Raw genomic sequence first — 24,284 nt, forward strand, 5'->3', positions numbered from 1 at the left:
AACTATCTCTCTGCTTCTCAGCTGATGGCTCTTGAATATTTCAGTATATCAGGTTACAATGAGTCATCATCATCCAAATATTCCTAAATATCGGTAGTACACAAAAATAGGTATTTTTCTAGAAGTAAGTGTAGAACTTCTGAAGTGTCTTAGAATGCGACTGTTCTATCTTGATAAGCTTCAGTTGTCCAGCAAATAACAAAAGTATCTTGAGGCAAAGTGATAAAAATGAGTTTATAATTTGAATCATAAATGTCCAGGGAAATAGAAGACTGAGCTTCAGCACAAAAAGGAAGTACACAGAAGGTAAAAGAAGGGAGAGGTTACCCAGGGGAAGTATAGTGGCACACTGGGCACGCAAGGACAGAGTTAGGAAAGCCAAAATTCTACTACTCATGTAACTAGGAAGGGATGTGAAGGGTGACACAAATTACCTCTGTTAAGTATGTGAGCTGCAAGAGGAGGGTGTAGCAAAATGTGGGCTGCTTGTTCAGTGATGTCAGGTGACTTGGTGATGAAGGACATGGGAAAGCTTGATTGGTTCCCCTGTGGAGAGAAGCTGTGGGAACAAGGCTTGTTCAGCCTGGGAAAGATTTGGCCCAAGAGCTGATCTTGGTTTTGTCTACAGCTTCCTAATGAGACTGTGTGGAGAAGATACTTACAGACCCTTCTCAGAGGTGAACAGGAGGCAATGGACACAAAGTGAAACACAGGAACTACAGAGAAGACACAAGGAGTGATGGTGGTTGATGTGGTTAGTGTGTTTGTTTTACTGGTTTTGCCAAGACAGTTGAAAAACACAGGAACAGGGTGCTCAAGTTGTTGCATCTCCATCCTTTGAAATACTTGGAACTTTTGTGGATATGCCCTTGAGCAACGTGAGCAATCCTGGAGCAAGGAGATGATGTTAACAACCTTTGGAGTTCCCTTCCAACCGAAACTATAATTTGGTGTTCAGTAACATGACCTTATTAAATCCTTTTAAAACTATGGAGATTTTTCTTTTAGAGTGTCCTGTTTTCTAATCAAAGTTGCCCTCTGAACTGATTTGAAAAGAATGCCAGTGACAATCCGCTGGTTATAGAGAGTGATGGAGTATTCAAACTTATGTTCAGGGTTTTTTTCTCATATCTGTGCCTATTTCATTCCTATCCTTCAGATACGAGTTGGCTTGGTCTTTTTCTTAAGTTTCCTAAGAGAATTTCCGAGTTGGTTAAACTGCATAGAGAGAGCATCCCTAGCCCACACCTTAATTCTAATGCTGTGTTAAAAAGGTCTAAATGTCTTTTTATTGATCCCATCTGCATGCTACAGACACTGTTGTGTCAACTTAAACTGCAGTTAGTCATGCTTGGTATGTTTCTATGGCTAAGCTTTTCCTTAACCATACAGTGTCTAGAAGTTTTGGTTTTGGTATTTTTTTTCCCTCTCAATTTTGAAACTCAATCAAGCAACAGTGAAAAATACAAGAAGCTTTCATTTTTCTCATGTTATCTAGGGCTTGTGAATCCCTTAAGTCCAGCAGCGGATGAAAAATATAAGTATTTCTTAGAAACTGCCTTATTTTCTTATTTCCAACTAACATCTGTCTTTTAAAAAGGGAGAAAATACCAAAAAAAAAGGGGGAAGAAAAATTAAGGAAATTTCCATAGACCTGTTACAATCAGCATTCTCTGTGCTTTTTCTGTTACTGTTTTGTGAGTAAATCAGATTAGAGAAATTACATTTATAATAGGAGGTGGGGAGAAACAACCAAAACCAAAAGAGAGAGATATAAACTTGTGACTTTACAGATGGCTGTTTTTCTTAATTATATGGATAACTGTTTAGAAATACCTAATTGGTCATGCTTGGCAAGTAATAGCAGTTTTTCCAAGATAAACAAATGTTCACATTTTTCATACTTAATCAGGGAGTTTATGTGCAAAAATGACCAAATGTATCATCTATTCTAAGCCTCCTATGTTATTTTGTAATAAACCACCATCTGTACTTTGATTTTACAAAATCGGTGTGTGATGACCACAGAATCTGATTATATGACAGACGAGTTCAGTGAAGAAAATAGTTTGTAGGTTTTTTTTTAATTTTAATTTTTATTTTTTTAAAGTAAACTACAAAAGCTCACTTCATTAAATTAGACATATCCCCAAAGCAAGTTTATTTTGCTTTTATCTGGGAGGTAGTGCCTTGAATATTCAGTAACTTACTCTTGCTTTCCTACGTCTTCCAAACTCATAGACATTACTTGATGAGTATATTCAGCTTGTGATATTGTGTATTTGTTTGTGTTGCATGCTTGCATATTGGTTGTTTATCTTCTGAGTTATTTAAGTTTTAGTGAATGAGATTGTCCATTATGGTTAAGATGTTATTTAGTCATATGCTGAGAGCTTGGTAATTTAGTTGTTTTGGGGTGTTTTTGTAGTTACTTGTTTTATCAAAGTTCATAACTGCAAATTTTGTCCTAGTGAGTAAATATGCCTGAAATAACTATTCTTTGCCGATTTCTTTGGTGAGTATTTCTTCTTTCACACCAAGAGTATATCTGGGTTTTGTTATTTAAAACATTTTTGCAACATGCTACCGGATGGGGCCATGTGCAGAGGTAGACCTGAAGTGGAGAGGGGTGTAGTACAGCTATGTCCTGGCTCCTTACAGGTCAAAGTGTGATCTCTCTTTCTCCTCAGAACTCCTTCAGCCATGTCTCCAAGCACGCACCATGCAATGCATCTGTTAATAACTATGTGCAAGTTAAGAGCATTTAGGTAGGAAGGCAGTGAGAAATAATGCAAAATCACACCTTTACCCTATAACTTCACCATTCAGAAAAAGTCTTAGCTATATCAAAGAAAATAATCTCAAATACTACCTCTCCCTCAAATCCCTCCTTTCCCCCCAGTCTCTGCTGATCCCTACTCCAAATCCAGGAAAAATGGAATATTATCTGTGAAACTGGAAGGATATTTAGCTGCAAGCTCTCAGCTACTCTAGAAAAACATATGGTGGTCTGAAAATCACCTATGCTATCTTTCTACTTTTTTTTTCTAGAGTGCCTTCCTGGTCATTCCAGGTTTAGCCTTTAAGAGTGGTTCTGTCTAAACTGTACTCGTTATGATGCCTTGACCACGCTGCACTCCAGATGATTTTTAGTATCTACTCATCATGCTTTCAGGGAGGACCGCTGACACTAGGATAGATGTTAACAAGATTCCATGTGATTAAAACTGTGGTCAGAGGACAGTCTCAAATGGGCCTAATCTTGGCCTGAATGATCATGAGAACATAATTTTTCTCCACTGCCATGAGCTAATTTGAGCTGATCCAGATAGTGTAAAATGACAAGATCAGAGTGGAAAAGTGTTTTACCATTCTACCAGATTTAGAGTAAATTCCAGTTCAACTAAGTTTTGAGAAGCAGTCTATTTCTAGGGTATTGCAAGAGCAGATGCTCTTGCATCTCGTGTCTTACAGATTTGCTATTTTAGTAATAGTGGATGTGAAGAAGAGGGGAAAACTGTCACTGAACATATTCCCAAAATACTTATGATGATAGCTGGAGATGCTTCATTCTGGTTGTAAACGGGTTGATTGGTTTGTTTATGTGTTTTCATTAGGTTGTTTTTTGCTGTTGGTTGTGCTGTCCCTCCCCTTGTCCCCTTCATTCCGTCCCACTCCCTCCCCTCCTTCTCCCTTTGGTTGCTATTTTGTTGTTAGAATTAGGTTGGGTTAGTTGCATATTCACAGCTCCAAATAATTGGTTGGGTAGTACCTGTTAACAGGAAGAAAGATTAATTATACTCCCCAATTACTCCTCCTGATGAGAGTTGCATGCCCTGTCTGAGATGCAGGTGGGAATGCCCCCTTCTGAGGGACTGAGGATGAAGCATGAGGAGAGAAGGAAAGCTCCTAATGTCTTTGCCCATCCGTACACTTCTTTCTGCTTGCCCTGGGGCCAGGAGACCTCTAAATAAAACTTGGAAAGATTTCTTTCAGACACATGCTTGGTAAAATAGTAATAAATTTTCTGAACTGTATGGGCTTTCTAAATATTGAGAACTGGCTTCAGGAGAATCACTCTCTCCCAGAATCATTGATACCTACCACTCCAGGTCATGCTGGAACAGCTACAGGCATAAGCTTTGTTGTGATATTTCAGCACTTTTATTTCCAATCTCAGCTTGAATAAGGGAGCATAAATATATGCAAAATTGAAATTGGCTGTTAAAAAGTGTCTCGGTTTGCTTTTTTGTTTGAAAGCTTTTAAAGTTCAGTTTGGGCTTGTTTCGATTTATGGGCTGGAATTTGCATTGCTTTTTATCACATAAAAGTTTGTATTTTCCTCGTTAACGTGGAACAATAAAATGCAGAATGAAATAATATAAGAAAATATGCAACAATATGCACACATATATAAGAATAAAATACATAACAAAAATTAAAACCACTTTATTCCTTGTACTGAGCAAAAACCTTCTAGAATTTTAATATATATGTGTATTTAACTTTCATAATGTGAAATTCAGTATTTTCCAAATTGAAAAAAAAAAAAGAAGAAAAAAAGAAGTATTAGCATAGTATGAAAATAAAAGTAAGATGGAAAGAGAAATATCCTACACAGATGATCTTCAATAAGCGTATTCTAGGCTGATTCATATGCTGGCTTTACACCTCTTTAAGATCATTGGCTTTTTCTTCACACATAAGCTTCTCACAAAGAACTTCGTAGATTTGAAGTCTAAGTTCTGTATTCACTGTTTTCCACTAGTAACTTGAAAAGAGATTAAAGAATTTAATCTTATCATTTAAAATCTTTGGGGTTAGAGAAACTATTCCCAAGTGGATTAAAATCGCTGAACATCATTTAGATTCTTATCAGAGCTTAAAACACAGCAGAAAATGTTGTGCTAACATACACTAGAAAAGCATGAATATGGGCAACTTGATAAAGATTGAACAATTAGCTTGAATTGGATAGCATTATGGAAATGTGTTTTTTGTATGTATTAAGTAAAAGAAATTAGTGTGATTAATATCTATCCTGTTTTGGAGAGGTGATTTCTGTTTAACACATTTGTTAGTATTTTTTATGAGATTGTAAGTTGACATGCAAACGTTGATGTTGACTTCTGCAAATCATTTGAGATTTGAGTTACTCTTGCATGATATTTTGATTAAAAAATTACCACTATAGAATATCAATATGCCTGTATTCTTTGATAATATAAAGGAATGTGAGCAGCAGGCCGAAGGAGATGATCCTGCCCCTCTAACTCTGCTCTTGTGGGACCCAACTTAGAGTACTGTGTGCACTTCTGGTGTCTTCAACAGAAGAAGGACATGGAGCTGTTGCAGCAAGTCCAGAGGAGGGCCACGAGGATGATAAGGGGGCTGGAGCACCTCGCCTATGAAGACAGGCTGAGAAAGTTGGGGCTGTTCAGCCTGGAGAAGAGAAGCTGCATGGAGACCTCAGAGCAGTATCTGAAGGGGGCCTACACGGGTGCTGGGAAGGGACTCTTCATTGGGGAGTGTAGTAACAGGACAAGGGGTAATGGGTTTAAACTTAAACAGGGGAAGTTCATGTTAGGTATAAGGAAGAAGTTCTTTACTGTGAGGGTGGTGAGGCACTGGAACAGGTTGCCCAGAGAAGTGGTAAATGCTCCATCCCTGGCAGTGTTCAAGGCCAGGTTGGACAAAGCCATGTGTAACATGGTCTAGAGTGAGGCGTCCCTGCCCATAGCAGGGGGGTTGGAACTAGATAATCTTACGGTCCTTTCCAACCCTAATCATTCTATGATTCAATGAATATAGACTCAATTAAACGATCTGGCCAAGCATAAAGTCAAGTCTTAAAACCCAAAAAACCGAAAAAACAATTATGTTTGCATGATAGGAACAGTTATAAAATGGAAGTGATGTAGGATGTTATGCAGTTACATGCATATATATGCATATAATGATTATATATGCATATTATGAAGTGTAGCTAATTGAACATAACCTTTAGAAGTACAGAGAGGGACATGTAAAATGGAAGATGGCAGAAAAAATTACTTCATTGTAAATGACAGGTAAGACAATTACTGAAAGAGTTCATGAACAAGCAACATCCATGGTTTTGAAATTAGATTGCAAAATTAAAGAAAGAACTACAAAAAAAAAAAATCTTTAAAGCCTGCAGAAAAAAGACTTAGTGCCTGTCTGAAGTGTTTAGATCTGTTTAGTATTGCAAAGAGTTATGTTTAGGCTTGATCAGCAATTACAGATGTTGACATCCTTATGGATGGAAATTTATTTAAAAAGTTTGAGAGTTAAGTGATGGGGGGGTGTGTGTGTGAGAAAACATTTAAGATTCATAGATTATTCACTTTGTGGAAGATGACACTATTCAAATTAAAATCAGAACTCATTTTTCCATAGTGAGCAAAAGTAGTCTGGGATAAAACAGGGATGCACTGGAACATTTTCAAGTCTTAAAGATCTTACTTATTTCTAAAGTAGAGTGTCAAAGTAACATATAAATCGTCAGCTATACAGAAAATATGATGAACCTGTGCACGGTGAAGATTTTCAAGTCCCAATTGATGTATATTCTCACTTAGTAAAAAACATCACAAAAACTCGTACTGTAATTTTGGGAAGATACTAAGAAAGAAGCAGAGGTAGAAGGTAAAGAAGGTGTAAAAGGTTTATGTTTTTCTCATGAACTTTGAAAAAATATTACCATAGCAGATTAGAATAACAAAGTGAAAGTATAACTACAAAGCAGAATCAAAATTGTGCTGAACATAAAAAGAAAACATATTTCTGGAAAGGAAATAGTCTTGACTGGAACAAGTTTAAGTTAGTAGTTGGAGTAAATTATATTCTGCAATGAGCAAATATTTATGAACTTGAAATGCATTTGTGTTTTCATTTCATGGAAATAAATAAGAGCTAGAATTTTTTAATGGTCTATCACTTGAGATAAGCAATTCAGCCTCAAAGGGAAGACTTAACAAATGCATTCTCAGTCTCCTTCTCTCTTGCTGTTGCTGCTTAACCTTAGCCATCTTAAAGAATAAAGCATCAGATCCTGAGCTAAGCGCCTCAGAGGTGCAGTATAAGTCCCAGAGCACAGGGAGGTGATGCAAGTCAAGGCTGTCAGTTGTACAGCAGGAGACTAGAACCCCACATACCTGTCTCTAAGACACTCATGAAGTGATTTGAGCTGACAAGAAATCCCGCAGGGTTAAACCTCCCTGTAAATTCATCAGTAGCATCGTATTAAATCAATGCAATCGTCTTAGGAAAAAAAATACATGTATACATGTGTATATATATATGTATATATAAAAATCTCTTTTTTACGGAAAATACATACTACTTGCATTAGCTGTACTCTGGAATTCAGAAAAGTCCACATAAGATGAAGATAAGTGAGGTTTTCCTCTTGGAGCAGCTTTGTCCCCCAGTAAAATATGTTGCAAGAACTCTGGATGTGTAGTACATGACATTTAAGCAGTCTTTGACAGATTTTATTTATTTCATGCATTTCATTAAAGGAAAGAGCAGCAGTTTCTTCCTTTTGCTTTGATCTAGTCATACTGGTCACATTATTATTCGTATTACTATACGTAACTTTATGTTATATTTTAAAGTATTTCAATTTATCTGCAGAATCAGAAACTTCAAAGGTGATACTGACTCCCAAACTTGACCGTTGTTCAGTGTGACACATAAGATCTACAAAAAGACATCTATGATCCAAACTTCATATAGCAGTGTGCCAAAGCTAATAAACCCTGCCTTAAGCAGTAGAGGATTCTCAGCAGTGTGTTTTGTCTTGCTTTGCGAGGGATAAGGAGCCTTGTCAAGGATCCCAACTCTATCCTATCTCAATGGTTATCCCTTGTATTTTCACACTAGAGGATATACGATGCACTTCAGGAATATAAGTATTACTTACATGGTTACATCGTGGGTCTCATCTGCAGTATTTGCTGCTTCTCATATTTGCCTGTGAAAAGAGTTAATGGTATAAGCTTTGTGGGTTACCTCTGTTTTCAGTATTGCCATATTACATTCCTGATTTTCCCTACTCTGACAGAATTTGTTCTAGATTAAGATGTCTTTACATGTTAGTATATCTTAAATACCAGCCTCTCCTGCTGATAGTGTCCCAGCTGTTGCTTTCAGGCTGAGAGATTTTCCTGTGCTGCTTATAGCCCTGCCACTTAGTGTACCATGACATCATGCCTAAAAGTAGCTCCCTTTTTTTGAATATTAGAATCATACGAGCTGAGAGATTCCTATTTCTGTAGAGAGTAAATAATAAACTAGTGCACATCCCAGGCAGATTTTTAGTGGTACAAATATTTTGTCATCAAAGTTTCACTGAGTTCACTGAAGCAATCAACCTACCCAGCTGATAATCTGTTCCCACTAACGGAAACATGACAGTCTACTGCGACTGATATGTTCATTTTTCTATTGCTGTTCAGTCTGAACAAATGTGTTACAAGAAAAGGTTCCTTAAGTCAAGTACAGCCATTTGTTAGGGTGGGATTCAGTTGCCTAAGCATAGGTGTGTAGTGATAGATATTGTACTTGCCCTGGAATATCCAAGACATCCATGTCAGGCTGTCCAAAGTTTCACAGGACTGACAAGGACCCTGTGTCCTTCTAGCAGGGTACATAGAGCCCAAGCAGAATACATTCTAAGATATCTGAAACAGCAGCAGTTTTTTTTTCTAGATTCATAAATAATATATAGGTTGGTAGAAAAAGCTTCATTCCATTCTCTCATTCTGTTGTGGTGGGTTTTTTTTTGTCTACAGTTTCTCTATTTTTATAAGCAAAATCAAAGTCTTAAGATTAACAATCAAACCACCAAAACCAACAGACTTTGGCTTCTCCCACCACTATACAGTGTGTTCAAGATTCCAGAAATTTAGGAATCAAAGAAAATACTTCATGAAAGATATTTCTTCTTTATAAACTTCAGAAATCTATGCTATCACAGATCTGACTTTTGAACTACTACTAACTCAGAATTAGTCTTTGACAGGTCAACAGACAGCTACCAATATATTAGTTTTTTCCAAAAATCTGAATGTAGTTTCCTTGTTCAGTATTCTTGTTGCTATGCTTGAGTTTTATTGCTATGAGCATTGTTGTTTTGTAAAAACATAGTGGCTGATACTACAAAAGCTGCTCACAGATAATTTAAAGCTAATTTCTCCATCCTGTTGGGGTTTCTTTTGTTTGTTTTCAACCAATGTTTTAAAGAGAAGTTGTCTTGGATGAAAAGTTTGCTTCTTGTAAACTTGCACATCTTGTTAAAAATGAAGTTCTGAATTCTAATCAGAAACTCTGTCCTGTATGTTTCTTCCTTCATATACAGAAAAATGAATGTTTCTCCTGTCTTAACCAGGCATAGTCTGAACCAGCTATTGTTTTAATGTTATTTTCGTGCATCATTTTGTACTTCCATATATCCCTTTGTACTTTCCAATATTATTTGTACCTTCAAACATATTATGTTTGTTTTGATAGCTAAAGGTTCAAGGTCATTCTGAAATTTGCTTTTCTCTTCAGTATAGCACAGTGTTTATATAGTGAATAGCTCCCTCTTACTAATTGTAGTAATTTATTTTCAACATTTCTGTCTTGTAAAGCCTGGTTCATTTTTTTTTTTTTTTTTTTTTTTAAGAGAAGCAAAGAGTGTTACATATATATTTTTATGCTGTATATCTGTATGAGATGGGAGCTGTACATATGCTTGGATTTTAAATCTATGAATGCCTTACTTAATAAGGTAATTTGGGTAAGGTTTGTCTCTCACTAATGGTTTGTGCTAGCCTAGCACAATACTTTCTGATCTTTGGGTTGGCTATGAAGGTGCTTCTTCAATACAAATAAGTGATAATAATAACATTTTAAAGCTACTTGTCTTGCTGAACTTAACCTATAACATCCCATTTCTTTAGACACAAGGCCAGGCTCTTCTGTGCTAAATCAATTCTTCCTCTCATTTGAACCTTCTTAAAATTCTGCATGCAGATTGCCAGTTAAGTCATTACAAGGACATATCCCAGAGTTTTAGGCATTTGAAGGAACACAAGGGAAAAGGGAAAGCTTGGTGCTTGCCTTGATATATTTTTATTTACTGATCTTCTGTTTAGTGCACTTAATTTGTGTCAGATAAATCACTTGAATTCTTTTCAAAGATCAAGTGGGGAAAATGTCATAGCATTAAGCATAAGTATCCATTTTTTTCCTAAAGGTCTTGTGGTCCCTAGGTACATGCCTGTAGAAGGTTCTTGGAGACATGCATGTACCCTTTATTTCAAACTCTTGTCTGATTTTTACAATAGTCTAATCTTGTTTATATTTGGAATCAATTTACACAAGTGCAGATTAGCTCCTTTAGCTAAAATAAAGATCTCTGAGATTAGAGGTATCTGTATCTATGCAGCTGAAAATGCAGATTGTTATTTTCTCCCTATTATCAAGACTGAAGTCACCAGGTGGTGCTATTACATAGTATTGTAAGACCTTTTGTAATTTGCTTCTTTTTTTCTTTTTTTTTTTTTTTTTTTCCTCCCCAGGAATTGCTGTATAATCCCTTTGCCTTGCAGTTAAGAGAAGCTATAGTAGCACATTGACCATTTGGGAATAGAAGGAGTCTGTGGGAGGTGGGCATGGGTGGTATGTCTTCCTCCAGAACAGTATGGTTTGCATTCTGTTTGTGGTTGCCTTTGTTCCTGGTCTGGAATAATACATAACTTGATATGACATCAAACACATTTTTTTCCAACCCTTGAACCACAAGGAAAACAAAACTTGGCAGTAGGTCAACGATTTTGTTAGGAAGAGAAAACATATTGGAAGGATAACTATGCTATTTGACATTGACTTAGATTTTTGTCAGCAAAACCAGTTCAAATCATACAAATGTAAGTATGTAAGAAAAAAAGAAGGGGGGATGGAGTGTGGAAGGTAGTCATTATCTGCCAGTACATGCTGTAGCATAATAGTGATAAAGAAAAATACCTTAATGGGAAGGTAGCCATCTGGAGTTTAAGAGACTAATGATTCAATCTGCTTCAAAAGATTCAGCAATTTTAACATAAAAAGTCTTGTTAGTGACTGAGATGAGAATCTTTTATCACCTATATGCGTGGATGGTGCTCACCTTATTAGCATTTTAAGTAATAGCAAAGACAATTACATAAAGAGAATCTTATAGAGGGGGAAAGTTTGCCTGGTAACTTTTTATATTTATTTATATAGTTCATACAGGCATGTGTATTTCTTTTTTTCCAGGATAGGCTTTATTCTTGTAAGAATTTCTGTTGATGGTTTTCTTCCTTTGATGAGGTTTAACTGCCACATTATATCTCTACAAAGTTGAATTCAGTCAATTTTGAGAATACCAGAAATTAATGGTGTAGCTGCATGGTGATCAATATGAATAATGTTCCTCTTTACTGCAAGTTTTTAAGTAATTTTTTTAATGGTTAATGCCTTTATGCTTGGAGAAACTGTTAGGAATGAGAAAAGTAGCTTAAGTATACCAAAGTGTTTTCTTGGAGGATATCTAAACATGATTTGCAGTATCATTCAGCTGAGCTTTAGAAATAGACATTTATTTATGCTTCAAATACAATTTCAAAATGTCATAAAATTATTCTAGGTATGTAATGATTGCCTATGTCAAAGAATAAGAACTCCTATTATCCATTTTCCAAGGTTGTTCTTTTGCGCTCTTTTGTGCTCAGGTTATGATAAAGCTTGACAGTTAATGCAGTTTAGGACATGGTTATATTGGATGGACTGGGTTATCAATCCAATGGAAGAGCTGTTCTTGGGAAAAATATCTTTTTAATTAAACAGGTTATCATATAGGTAATAATAAATAAAAACTGGGTACTGCCATCTTTAACGGTTTAATATTGTCTTCATATATGTAATGTTGAAGAAAATAATTCATTAATTGCTTTTCTCAGTTACACTAGATTGCTTTCACTAAAATGTACTTTTAATAGTTCACATAATTTTTATTAACCTCTTGATACTTTATTCATCTTCAGTAGACCAACATTGTACAGTCAAAGTAATATAAAAGCATAGACTATTCTAAAGGCATAAATGAGTAGAAAACCATATAAGAATGGACAGATTTCAATGAGATCAAATCTTTACCTTTCCTCTTGCCCCCTTTCACCAGTTTCCTCTACCTGAGCATTTCTTGCTGTTTATTGCATCTCTATACGGCCTCCATTCTGCTCTAATTCATTAATAAGAGGAACTTGAAAACAGGCTTATGGTTGCAATCCTAACAGCTTCTTAGAAGATGTGAAAAGAAGAGCAGGTTTGACTAACATTTTCGATCTGACACTGATTTTACAGTACTGTTATTCTGCTGACATTGTTAGACTTTCTCATTTCCATCCCTATATTTACATCTTGAGAGCTGAATCGGGCTCTCTGAATCTGAGAGAAATGTTTCCCTTCTGATGATTAAGTCATTGCTTTTTTTATAAAACGAACATATTGCTTGTTTTCAAAATGTCAAGCTTTATTTTGAACCATATTCCTGAGTTTTATGCTACAACACTTTGTTCTGAACCTTGATGATGTGTGACTCAAATGATATCCTACAAGGATTTTAATAAGGAGGTTGGCAAACTGGAAGTGTATCACAAAAAAAAAAAGGAATGCTTGCTGAATAGGAGGACAGCTATATTTAAACATGCTCTTTAGCTGTCTGAACACAGAAAACACAGATGTCACGGGTGGAGTCATGCACTTCACTTGTAAGAGAGAAGCAACAATACACTTTATTGATATAAACAGTGAGTTAAAGCTCAATGGTAAATGCTGCAGTGGTTTAACAAGATTCGATGGCAAGGTACATTTGAGTATTTACTGCATAGAGGGCAGGGTTAGACAAAACTGTCAGGGAGATTGCTGTTGAGTCATGAGGTTCAGAAATCACCCCTTTGCTTTCTATGTTGCCATCCATCCCCCAAAGTCCAGCATAAGTGCATAAGCTGGATGCAGCCATGACAACCCCCACTCGTGGTTATGGCTTAAGCAAGAGAGGGCTGGAGGGGTGGGGTGCACACCACAACATAAGATTATAAACACCTTTCAGAGATTTATTTATTTTAATCTCTAGACAAATGCACACTTCAAGATGTCACAAATATGTTTGTCATCCTGAGAACATCTGGGAAACTTGTCCTCTTGGGAGGTGCTCCAAATCTTTTGGGTTTAAAGAGCAAAAAAACATGAGAATAGTATTGTGTATATATAAGAACTTGTGGTTCTCTTGAAATCATTCTTTATCTTAAGAGAACAAAAGAGGTCTTAAAATGAAGGCTTTGAACTGACTTGAAGATACCTAGATATCTAGAAGATATGCCTTCTAGAGAAATCTAGAAGAAAGGACATAAAACCATTGGAACAGGGATTTGGAAGAAGACCTGTTTTTTCATTCTTGAAGTGGAAGTTTTATGTGTGTACACAGTGGGAGACTAAGAGCAAGGCTAAGAGAAGACCCAATTGGAAGCTGTGAGGACAAGAGCACAAGCTAATGCTGCAGGAATTAAAATATATTTATGTTTAGCCCTTAATGGAAATAATATAAATTTACACATAGGGAAGTTTTCTCATGTTAAAGAATTACTGCTCTTTACTGAGTCACAAAGCAGATTGTGCTTTGTTCTTGAGATACTCCATCTCAGCAGTGTTTTATTTCTTTAGAACAAATCCTTCTCCCTCACCAATTTGTTACACAATTTTTTCCAAACTCAGTTTACAGTTTGTATGAATCTAGTCCTTAAAGAGGACATTCAAACAGGAATAACAAGATAAATACCATGTAGGATTATTTTCTATCTATAAAGAATATAATTTCCCTAATGATACCATAGCTACTATAAAGAAACATTTTCAGGAGATCAGAAATAGGCTAGTAGGGCATGTGTAAAGTGTCTAGATGAAGAATAAAGAGAATAACTTCAGATTAATATTACCAGTGAAATCACCAAATATACATATATGCTTTCTTTTCCTTTTAGAGGACATACAGAAAGTAAATGGCTTTCCAAATATCGAACCAGACAAGTTTACTTCCAAATTCCCTGGACTAACCTGACTGTCCTATAATTTCTATTCTTCCCTTCAAATTGTGACATCCCAGATGACTCTCCCAGTACCTGAACTTTTTGCTTATATTTAAGTCTAACTTCTAGAATGAGCTTAGTATTTTGTCAGCCCACTTTGTCTCAAATGCTGTAGTTCACATTTAGACAGCGAGGATCTCGGACAGTAGTCAAATGCAGAATTCTCCAGATTTCTCTGCCCTGATTAGTGTTCCATCTGTTCTTTCAATTCTGCAGAATTCAACAAAATTGTCTTTTGCAAGATGAATGTAGAAAACAAAGTATTTTGAACCATGTTTTCTTAATAGATAAATTGGAATTTAGAGTGCATATGCACAATTGCATTTAACAATACATTTTAACATAATCTAACATGCTAACAATTATAGTTTAAATCTGAAAAAGTCTGAATAGAATCTTCATTTATAAGGCCTCCGAATTACATCTCTCTAGCTTTAATTTTATGCATCTTTAATCTCTATAGGTTTAAAACCAGCACTTCACTGTACAACAAATCTGCATTTCTTTGGATTAAAAAAGGCAGGGGGGTTGTTTGGTTTTGGGGTTGGTTTTTTTTGGGGGGGGGGGGGAGTAGTTTGGGGTTTTGTTTTGTTTTTAGCAGGAATTAGACATTTTCTAAAAGAAGTAACTATCTCAGAATTATAAAATAAGGCGGGTTATCTTCTAGCAATAGGGGGACATCAGCTCTGTATATACTCATTTGTACTGCTGATTGTTTATCAAGACCAGACTTTCCTGAGAATATCAGGATATGGGACTGTCATCTCTGGAGTTAGCCTCTGTTGAGATAATAATTTAATTAGTAATATGATTCACTATTTAAGTAGAAAAATGGCTCATGATTATCAGAAGATAAAATGTAAAAAACTTCATAAACCTAATATAGATATATATATATCACTAAGATACATTTTTGAGCTAGGAGAAAATAACTAAATAAATATTAAAAAAAAGCCTACCGTAAAAAAAGGGAGAGGGGGTGCCTGTAGACTAGTTATGGTAACATAACAGATGACAAATGACAATATACATGTTAATGAACACCAATCAATTTGTGCTCTTGAACCTGCTTTGAAGGACATCACAGCAAGAACGTCTCACAGAACAAATGACAGTTACCTGACGGTATGTGTAGTTCACTAATGGAAGATTAGCTCAGAATAAGGAGTATTTCCTGAAAAAAATATGTGAATGTACTACTACCATTACATGTCAGTCTTCTGTTGACATGTGTAGCAAGTATATAACTACTGACAACATGTAGGAATGAATTGCTCTTGTATAGCACTATACTATAGCTGATGCTATTTAGAGGTTTTGCAGTCCACAGCCATGCTGGAAAACCCTGACATCCAGCTTTAATTGTTCCTTTCCTCTGATGCAGCAGGTGCCATTAATCTTTTAATCAGATAGTTCAGATAAGTAGCCAGATCCCATAGTCTTAAACCTAGAAGGAGTTAAATAATTAGGAATGTAGGGCGAAGTCTAAAGTATTTGTAGAAACATTGTTTAGTGATGTTCAGTAGTGAATGCAGCCATAATACGTGAAGTTAAATAACTGCAGTATACTTTTGTGTTTGAAATGGTTTACTAAAACAAATATGCAGTTGTTACTTTGCCTTGCTTTCATGAATATTTGAAATGTGAAGATCTTCATAGGAATAAGGCTTTCTATTTTCAAGTAGGGGTGGTCTGTGTACCGAAGCGCACAAGCTGTTTTCATGTTCTCTCAAGTAAATCACAATTTGATGGGTGAAACCACAAGTCTTCAATTCATAATTGCCCCAGTGAAACTAATTTATCATCTGAGCATAACTCCCACTAGGGAACTCAGAATATCTACTGTATTTTTTTTTGTCATATCAGAAGAAAAACCTTACAAAATACATAGATCTCTCTTCTATGTTCAGGTTTGCCTGACAGACTGAGACAAACTCTGTCTTCAGGGCATTTCATTTGTCTGTTATATATATTGATCAATATATAGGTCACATTTTTCAGATTGATTTAGGAGCCTTAAGACCAAGTTTCACCTATCTTGCATGACTTGGAAGAGGGATTAAGTTTTAACTCCTTCAGACCTACTCTAACAAGATGGGGTTTTTTTTTGGTTTTTTTTTTTTTTTTTGAGGTATTGTTTGACCCTAGAGCCAAGATTGAGTAATTATGGTATAATATGCTTATAGTTTTCTGTAAAAATAGTAGAGCTTAAATAAGGAAATGTAGAGGAAGGGATTGTACTTTTGCCTTAAGGAACTTAAAATTTCATCTGGACTGAGAGGACTGAGGTTGAGATGTCTTCCCTTGAATTACTGGAAGCTAATGACTAGGGGCATGTTTTAAACTTGGGAAGACGGGGAATAGAGACAGCTTCTAAAAAAGCTTCCTACTTAGATGTTCAAAAGTTACACCTAGCCTCAATTTTCAATTCGTTAGTTCAGTGTCGTGCTAACTGAGGTTAATCTGTTTTGGTTTCAAGAAGGCTGGCATCTGGTTTACTCAGAACATAGGCAGAACGTGCTCATGTCTGCCTGCCAGACCCTGTATATCTGTATTAGACATCTTGAAATCAGTATCCTATATAATTTTTGGCAAGTGTAGCTTTTCTGCATCATTAGTAGCTTGTTGAGTCGGTACTGCACAAGCACTTTCAGTGTCAGTGGTGATGCATTAGTCCTTGGCAAAGACCAGCACCTGGAGTGGAGACCACTGAAATATCTTGTTTAAATCTTTCTTTTGAATCACTAAGCAAGATTTACCAATTGCAGAACTCTGCTGGCATCCTGACTGTGAGTGAACTTCACAGTGTATGCTTGGTTTTGACACTTAGTGTGAAGGTATACACTGGAGGAACTGATTTCCATTTTACAGTTCCTAAGGGATGGTAAGCGTTAACGGTCTCCACTAGATTCATGAGGCTTCAAAGTGCTCAATAACTTCAGTATTATGCTGTTAATGAGAACTCTACAGGGATAGATTAGTCATTCATAACCAGTTAAGATTTTGTGTACTATGTTTTTATTTCCTTTTAGGACATATTTACTTATACTTTTGTATCAAATATAAATATATAAGAAAAAATACAAAAGACATCTTTAAGGTCCCATGGTCATAGACACGCTGTTTGCGAGATTATACAGTATTTGTTCTCTGACAATTCTCATTTATATTGGCTGAGTTGTCAGGGTAATTTGCATGTTATATAGCAATTATTCCACTAGAAATTGCTTTGATGGTAAAATTTAAAATTAATGTATTTATTCAGGTCAGAAACAGAATCAGCAAACTCCAAAATGCGTGCTGATAAAAATTGTTTTTAATCTAATTAGATCAGTATAAGCTAAAAATATCTATATTGATATGTGCATACATTGAGATATGCCTTGGTATAGTAGCAGGTGGTTGCCTCTTAACTTGTTTCAGTCTTTTAACTCTCTTAAAGTCCTGTTAAGATATGAATGCTGGGAAACTAAATTGAGCAGAAAGAAAGTAGAGATCCAGAAGGAAAATACATGGGTGGGGTTTTTTTTATTTATTTACTTCTGTTTATTTATGTAGTTTCTAAGATGTCCTTAAAACACTGCTGCATTGTATAATGAGATCGTGCACAAGGCATGGCTGAAGAAGTGAAAATAACCTTACCTCGTAGAATACTGATCAATGTATAGGTACCATAAATGAGATATACTTTGAAATGTCAGAGAACAAATTGCTACTTTTGCAAAACCTGAACAATACTTTAATTCCAGATTTGCTGTGTTTTATTTTTATTATACTTTATTTCATAGGAGGAAAAAAACTCATAAGAAAATATTACAAGACTGCAGAACTAAATAATCTCTAGAAGTTCAAGTTGTTTTGCTAATGTAAGTAGATTTTCTATTATCTGTCCCAACTTTCTTTTTCTCTTTCTGGAATTAAATTTGAGTAGAACCCTGGTCGTCTTGGATCTTCAGTGATGTAATTTCCTTCCTCGACTTGGTGGCTACAACCTCTCTCTGGTTCAAAAAGAGGTTGCTAGAATTAGCTTTCTGGATTGTTGCTCTGTTTCATCATCTTCTATTGCTCTCTATCTTTCAACTGCTTGCATACAGATTTTTTTGTCAAGTATGCATATCCCTGCAATTTTACTTTCACTTGATCTCTGTTGAGATGTTTAACCTTTACATTACAAGATGGGCACATTTCCATCAGCTCCATCATTATGACCAGTTCTCTGTGTTCTTAAAAGCATCTTTGAAGTTTCTCTGACTCTATAGAAAAGCATGGTTGTCCATCCATCATGTCATCAGCTTATCCTTTCGTATGTCCAAATGCGGTGCTATTTCTGTCATTACCCTACCACACTACAAGCTAACAATGACTAGGCAGGAGGTAAAATCGATTCACCATTCTAGCAGTCTTTTCTGCCTCTGTACCTACAAGTGACCCTCAAATCCCGTTCAGCTATCATATCATTAAAACAGGGTCATTTAGCATATTTTACGCAGTTCCTTATGAAACACAGCTCAAGATATTTGGCCTCCATTCTCATCACAGCTTTGTAGAAGGAGTTGGATTTGAGCCCTTTGTAGATGTCTGTATTTGGGATACAGTAAGCTTTCATTTACATCCATTATTAGTAGGCGATCTCAAAGTACAGTTCTTACAGGTGGAAAACTATTATTATCTAATATTTGTCCTTTTTTTTTTTTTTTTTTTTCCATAGCAAAATAAAATAGAACTGTTGCCTGGGGCCAGACAAAGAAAATTTTAAAAGATAACTTTTTTTGTCAAAATCAGTAAACATTTCAGGAAAATTTCAATTTCAAGATATTTTCATGAGGAGAAAGATTCCTATATTTAGTTTCAAAGTTGTGGAAATACTTTATTCCAGTGGTGCTCTTTCAGGCATTTTGATTTTAATTGACTTTATGCTAATACATATGTGATATTTTACTATCCCAATTTATATATTCAACATGTTCATTTACATATTTAAATAAAGCATTTATACTATAGAAAGTATAAGGGATTTTTGTTTTTTTTTATGTTATTGCAGAGCTGAATTACCTTTACCTCTTCCCACCCTTTAAAACTCTTGGGGTTTTTTTAAGAGTATTAGACTTTTATGCTTGTAACTGTTTTGGTTTTGTTTGGGTTTTTTGTTTCATTTTTTTAATATCACAGTTTTCTGGAGAGCAGAAATTCCTACTGCTAATCCAGTCCTGTATTTTATATTTTATTTTCTTCATTTTTGCTGGCTATTTGTTTCTGTAAAGAATTATATTTTATTCCACAAGGAGATTTTTTTGTCATTGCTCAGCCCTACGCAAATGTTGGCATATAAGCCATATTTATATGTATCATCTTTAAATTCCAAGAAGTCAGATTTCTGAGAACTTTCTGTCTAGCTATATTTAAGGCTGAGAACACCAAAAGGCCAAAAATTGCTTGTAAGCAACAAATACACAGTGGTATCTTTTCTTTGTCTGATAGAATTCAGCACAAGCTTGGAAGTAATGATTAAACAGCACTGAGTAAGTACTACTAGCAAAAAAATAATAAATCTTTTTTTTAATATATTCTAGAAATTTATAGAAACTCTTGTAAGAATTTGGAGTCCATAATAAAACATCCTGAATGTAGCATCTGATTAAAAATTCCGTTAGCTGCATGCAGGGACTTCTCTGTTGTAACATTATTTGTCAACAGTTCCCATGGAAAAGAATAGGGGCAGACAGGTAGATGGTGTGAGTCTGCACCCAGGTCAGTGTAGCATCACTTCTTCATACTGGATGGGTGATTTATTCACAGAAATCACCTTTGCAAAGCACATGCATAACATTTACCTTCAGCGTATAAGTCAATAGTTCTTGGTATTATTATCTCTGACAGAACAATAACAGATGATTGCAAGAAAAAAAGCTGGAGTACTAGTTCTTGTAGAGAGGAAATGGCTCCTATTTAGTGTAAGTGTTTTCATTTGATGCACTGTTCCCCAGGTGCAAAATAAATATTTTAAAAGTTTGTACTGCATTCCCACTCCCTGAGTTATGTGTTACAGAAAAGGGGGGGCAAGGAGAGAGTTCTTGAGGTTTTTGGTTTTTCTTTTTTTTGGGGAGGGACAGCCTGTTGGGTATTTTTTTGGGGGGAGGGGTATTTTGGTTTTTTTTTTTTACTTGGTCTCTGTTTAAAGCCTGCTGCTTTAACCGCAATATTTTTTTCCATTCTTTGTAAATGAGATCTCTTCTGCTAGATTTTTATTTTACTGCTTTACTTCATTTTACTGTGGAAAGAACCAGTCATGTATAGTTTCACTAGCCTACAGCAAACTTTGAGGTGATTCTAAAGTATATGATGTTAAAGGGAGAAAATAAAGGGAATAATGCCTTTTTCAACATTCATCCTAGAACAAATTGTACTTTGTAATTTATTTGGTGACTTTCCCAAGAACTTCTGCTGATTTGCTTTAAATATGGACTCAATTGATGTCTTCAAGTTCTTGAATTCATACTCTGGAAATTATATGTGTATATATTTACCAAAGTTTTTAACATGAAAAATCAACTTTTTCCATGAAGAAGGATAGTTGATCTGGAGGAATGTTCTCAAGAAGCTATGTATACAGGAAATATATTAACTCTCTGCCATTAAGATCTTGCTACTCTTCACAGAGAAGAGATTATCCTGAACTGCCTGTACTGCAGTGCCTACCCACAGAACAGGGCTCCTTTCCTCTTCTGCCTACTGAATCAAAGAGGCTAAGTCACTGTACCACAGCTGACTTCAAGAAAATAACTTGAACAAGTTGTGATGGATTTGGTGCCTGATGTTGTAGGCTTTAAAGTTCAGTTCATTATTCATCAGTACTAATAATGTCCTGAGTAGATATTCAGGAGATGAGAGAGAAGGTGCTCAAAAGAAATTGCTTCACTTTCAACCAGGTTCAAATGTTGGGGGGGGTAAGAAGGGGAAATTTGTTTACCAAAAGATGTGTAGCCAATTGTTATTCTTAAATTCACAGAACATTATTCTTGATTTAAGGAATGTGAATTAGCACAATGTCAACTCTCCTACTCTGTTGGCTCAGATCCGTTCTTTCTGTGCAGTGGATCACGGCAATTTTATCACAGAAGTGATGCCTTTGTTCAGTCCAAGAAAGACGGTATTTTCTCCTTAGAATTGGAATATCACTCTGAGAGGTCTTTAAGTTATTTATCATTTCTCATGAAGCATCTTTTTTTGTTTATAATTAAAATCTATTGAAATTCAAAGGTACTTATGGAGGAGCTGCTTTTTCAATATTTGAGTCCTCTAGGTACTTCATAACTTGGGGTTTCATAACATAAGAGACAACCCAGCATGTAAATACCATCTTCTAGGAAAAAAAAAAAGTTGTTAGAGAAATAGTGGAGGCAGACACCGTACTATAATATCTCTTTTGTAGTGATGAAGACTTAATTTATTTCATTCATCAGCCTCTGGGGCTGTTGATTGAAATGCTGATTCTGTTAGAGCTACAAATTCCCAATGAAGCCAAGGATTTCACCTGAATAAGAAATATATAGACAAGTTCCCACTTAAATTGGCCTCTCCCAATCACATGTTACGCTTGTAAATTTATTTTATATTTCATTATATGAAAGCTAGAGGGCAAGTTTGCTTCAAAAGACACTGTAAAAGCACATCAAGAACTGTAAGAGTTTTGAGCTAGTAAGTCTCTGACATCTTTAAATATAGATACTTGCCTAAGACATCATTCTATGAGGTCTACTTAATAGGGCGTTTTGAAACTGGTCTTTTCACGTCCAGCGACTGGTAAGGATTTATGATGCTTGTGGATTTGCTAATACATAAGGTATTCAGGATAGAAGATACCTCTGGCTAGTGATAAGGAGAAAGTTAATTTACAAGATAGTAGTATTTACTGAAAAGGTTTTTCACAGTGCCCGTATAGGATGAATAAACATCCAAGTAAGATTATAGACATCTAGGGATTAGAAGTGGCCATAATTAGATGAGAGCTACTTTTTTCTTTATACAAATGATACTTAGCTGAAAGTTCAGTAGCTTCAGAGTTCGTGCAAGCTGATATCACACCTTTTACTGCCTGACCTGAATGTATTTACTACACTTCTGACTGTCAATGTTTTTTGGACAAAATAATCTAATGGATAATAATTCCTTAATTTATCTGTTGGATGGTTTCACACAGGTATTGTTGAGATTTGTTCTATCAATGTGTGTAACAATGTCTGTTCTTGTTTTACTCCAAAGCATGATTTTTATTTTTTTTTTTCTGTAGTGATGGTCATAAAAGACATTTTATGGAGCTCATGAAGTTGGTAAAATATCCCAACTCCAGGTAATCAAGAAATTCAGAAAGATGAAATAAAAAATTCAAATAAAAAATAATCTCAACATCTACCAGTAAATTCTGATGTTGTGCATGTGACATCCAAACACACAGTGGCAGTTCAGTTGAATCACTACTCTGTGGAAACTGAGCTCAGAGTTGGTATGGCTGGACCATCATGTTCCACTTGGAAAGGAAATAAACACTTTAAAAATCAATCCTCAGTTCTGAGTGGAATAAAACCTGGAGCTGTAAAAATTCTCCGTATCAAATTGTTTTTCAGGCAAACTGTTTTGAAAATACTGACTTGGGGTCCAACAAATCTGCCGATTTCTTCCTATTTTATTTTTGCCTCTTGGAAATTGGATTCTAAGTGAAATTATTGTATGAAACATTCTGATTTCAGCATAACAATCTATTGTAATGAAATATAGTCTGAGCAAAAAATGTTATGAGCATGGTAACTTGGTTGTAGATGCTTATGGTTAATACATTTTAATTCTTGGTTAAAAAAGTTTTTGAGATTTTGCTACAGATTGCTAGTGAAATATATAAACAAGCAAATTAGAACGATGTTTCTTTTACAGAGATAAATTAACAGAATAAGTGAAAATGTCAAACTGTAATTTCAGAATTTTTTTATCTCTGTGGTTTTTGTTATTCAGGTATGTTATTCTGTATGCATTTGTAGTGGATTTTGAAAGTGTTGGAGGTCATAATATGTTTTTTTTTATTTGTTAATCATGACCTGATAGAATATATAGTAATATTACATTGTTTCATGTTCTAAAGATAGTAAAAATAAAAAAAAAAATTAAGATTTTGTTTATCCTTTATTGATAAATGTGGATATATTCATGTTAGCTTTGCAGAAAAGTATCATTAAATGAAAAAAATGTTTTTTATGTTTGTGTCTTGATGCTATATCTATAAATGTGTGTATATAAATATCTGTATAGCATCTATTTATCCTAAAGCAGTAAAGTTATATTTTGACAGTTGTCATGTAATTTCAGAGTCAGTTTCCCTTTTCTTCATGTGCCTGATCAGAAAACCATGTGATAAAACTTAGAAGTTTTATCATCCCATTTCCTTTGTGTAATCTCCTGAACGCTCCTGAATGCTGCCTATTTTGCTCCACAGGAATCTTGCAAGGACTATTACTCTCATGATCACCCAGAGTTGTATTCATCCCTCATTAAATTAAGAAGCTTAATGAGCATATTAATTTCTCTGCATCTTCCTTATGCTGAAAAACACATCGGTGTTTAATATTTTTATATTAAGGAATTGTAGTTTAAAATAGGAGAAGAAAAACGGCATAGCCATGACCCTGTTCATAACTGTACTCCAAAAGTGGTGACATAGAAATGTAACAGGAATAGAATTTGGCCAATAGAGTGGCTTTTAGAAGAAAAGGAAACAAAAATGCTGAGTGTACCTTAGCCGTGGCTTCCTTTACAAACCAGGAGGGATTTCTATTTATCATCAATTTTAGAGTGATTCATTTATATCTGCCAGTTTTCTTCTCATACTTGTGAACATTGTCTGTAGTCCCTCCATTGTCCTCTTATTCCAGTTTCGTGATTAATTCATATGAATGTGTACTACACATAATGCTGTCCTAGTGATAGCTTTTCTGAGTTTACTTATTTCTGTTTTAAGGTCCCTCAGCTCTTACCCAGATTATTGTGCTGGTGGCACTCTGGCGGGTTTGTGTTAAGAGATCAAGCATGGAGCATCAACATTGGCATAATTTGTTACTCTGA

Source organism: Strigops habroptila, chromosome 7 (assembly GCF_004027225.2).
Source record: "Strigops habroptila isolate Jane chromosome 7, bStrHab1.2.pri, whole genome shotgun sequence".
Lineage (NCBI taxonomy): Eukaryota > Metazoa > Chordata > Aves > Psittaciformes > Psittacidae > Strigops > Strigops habroptila.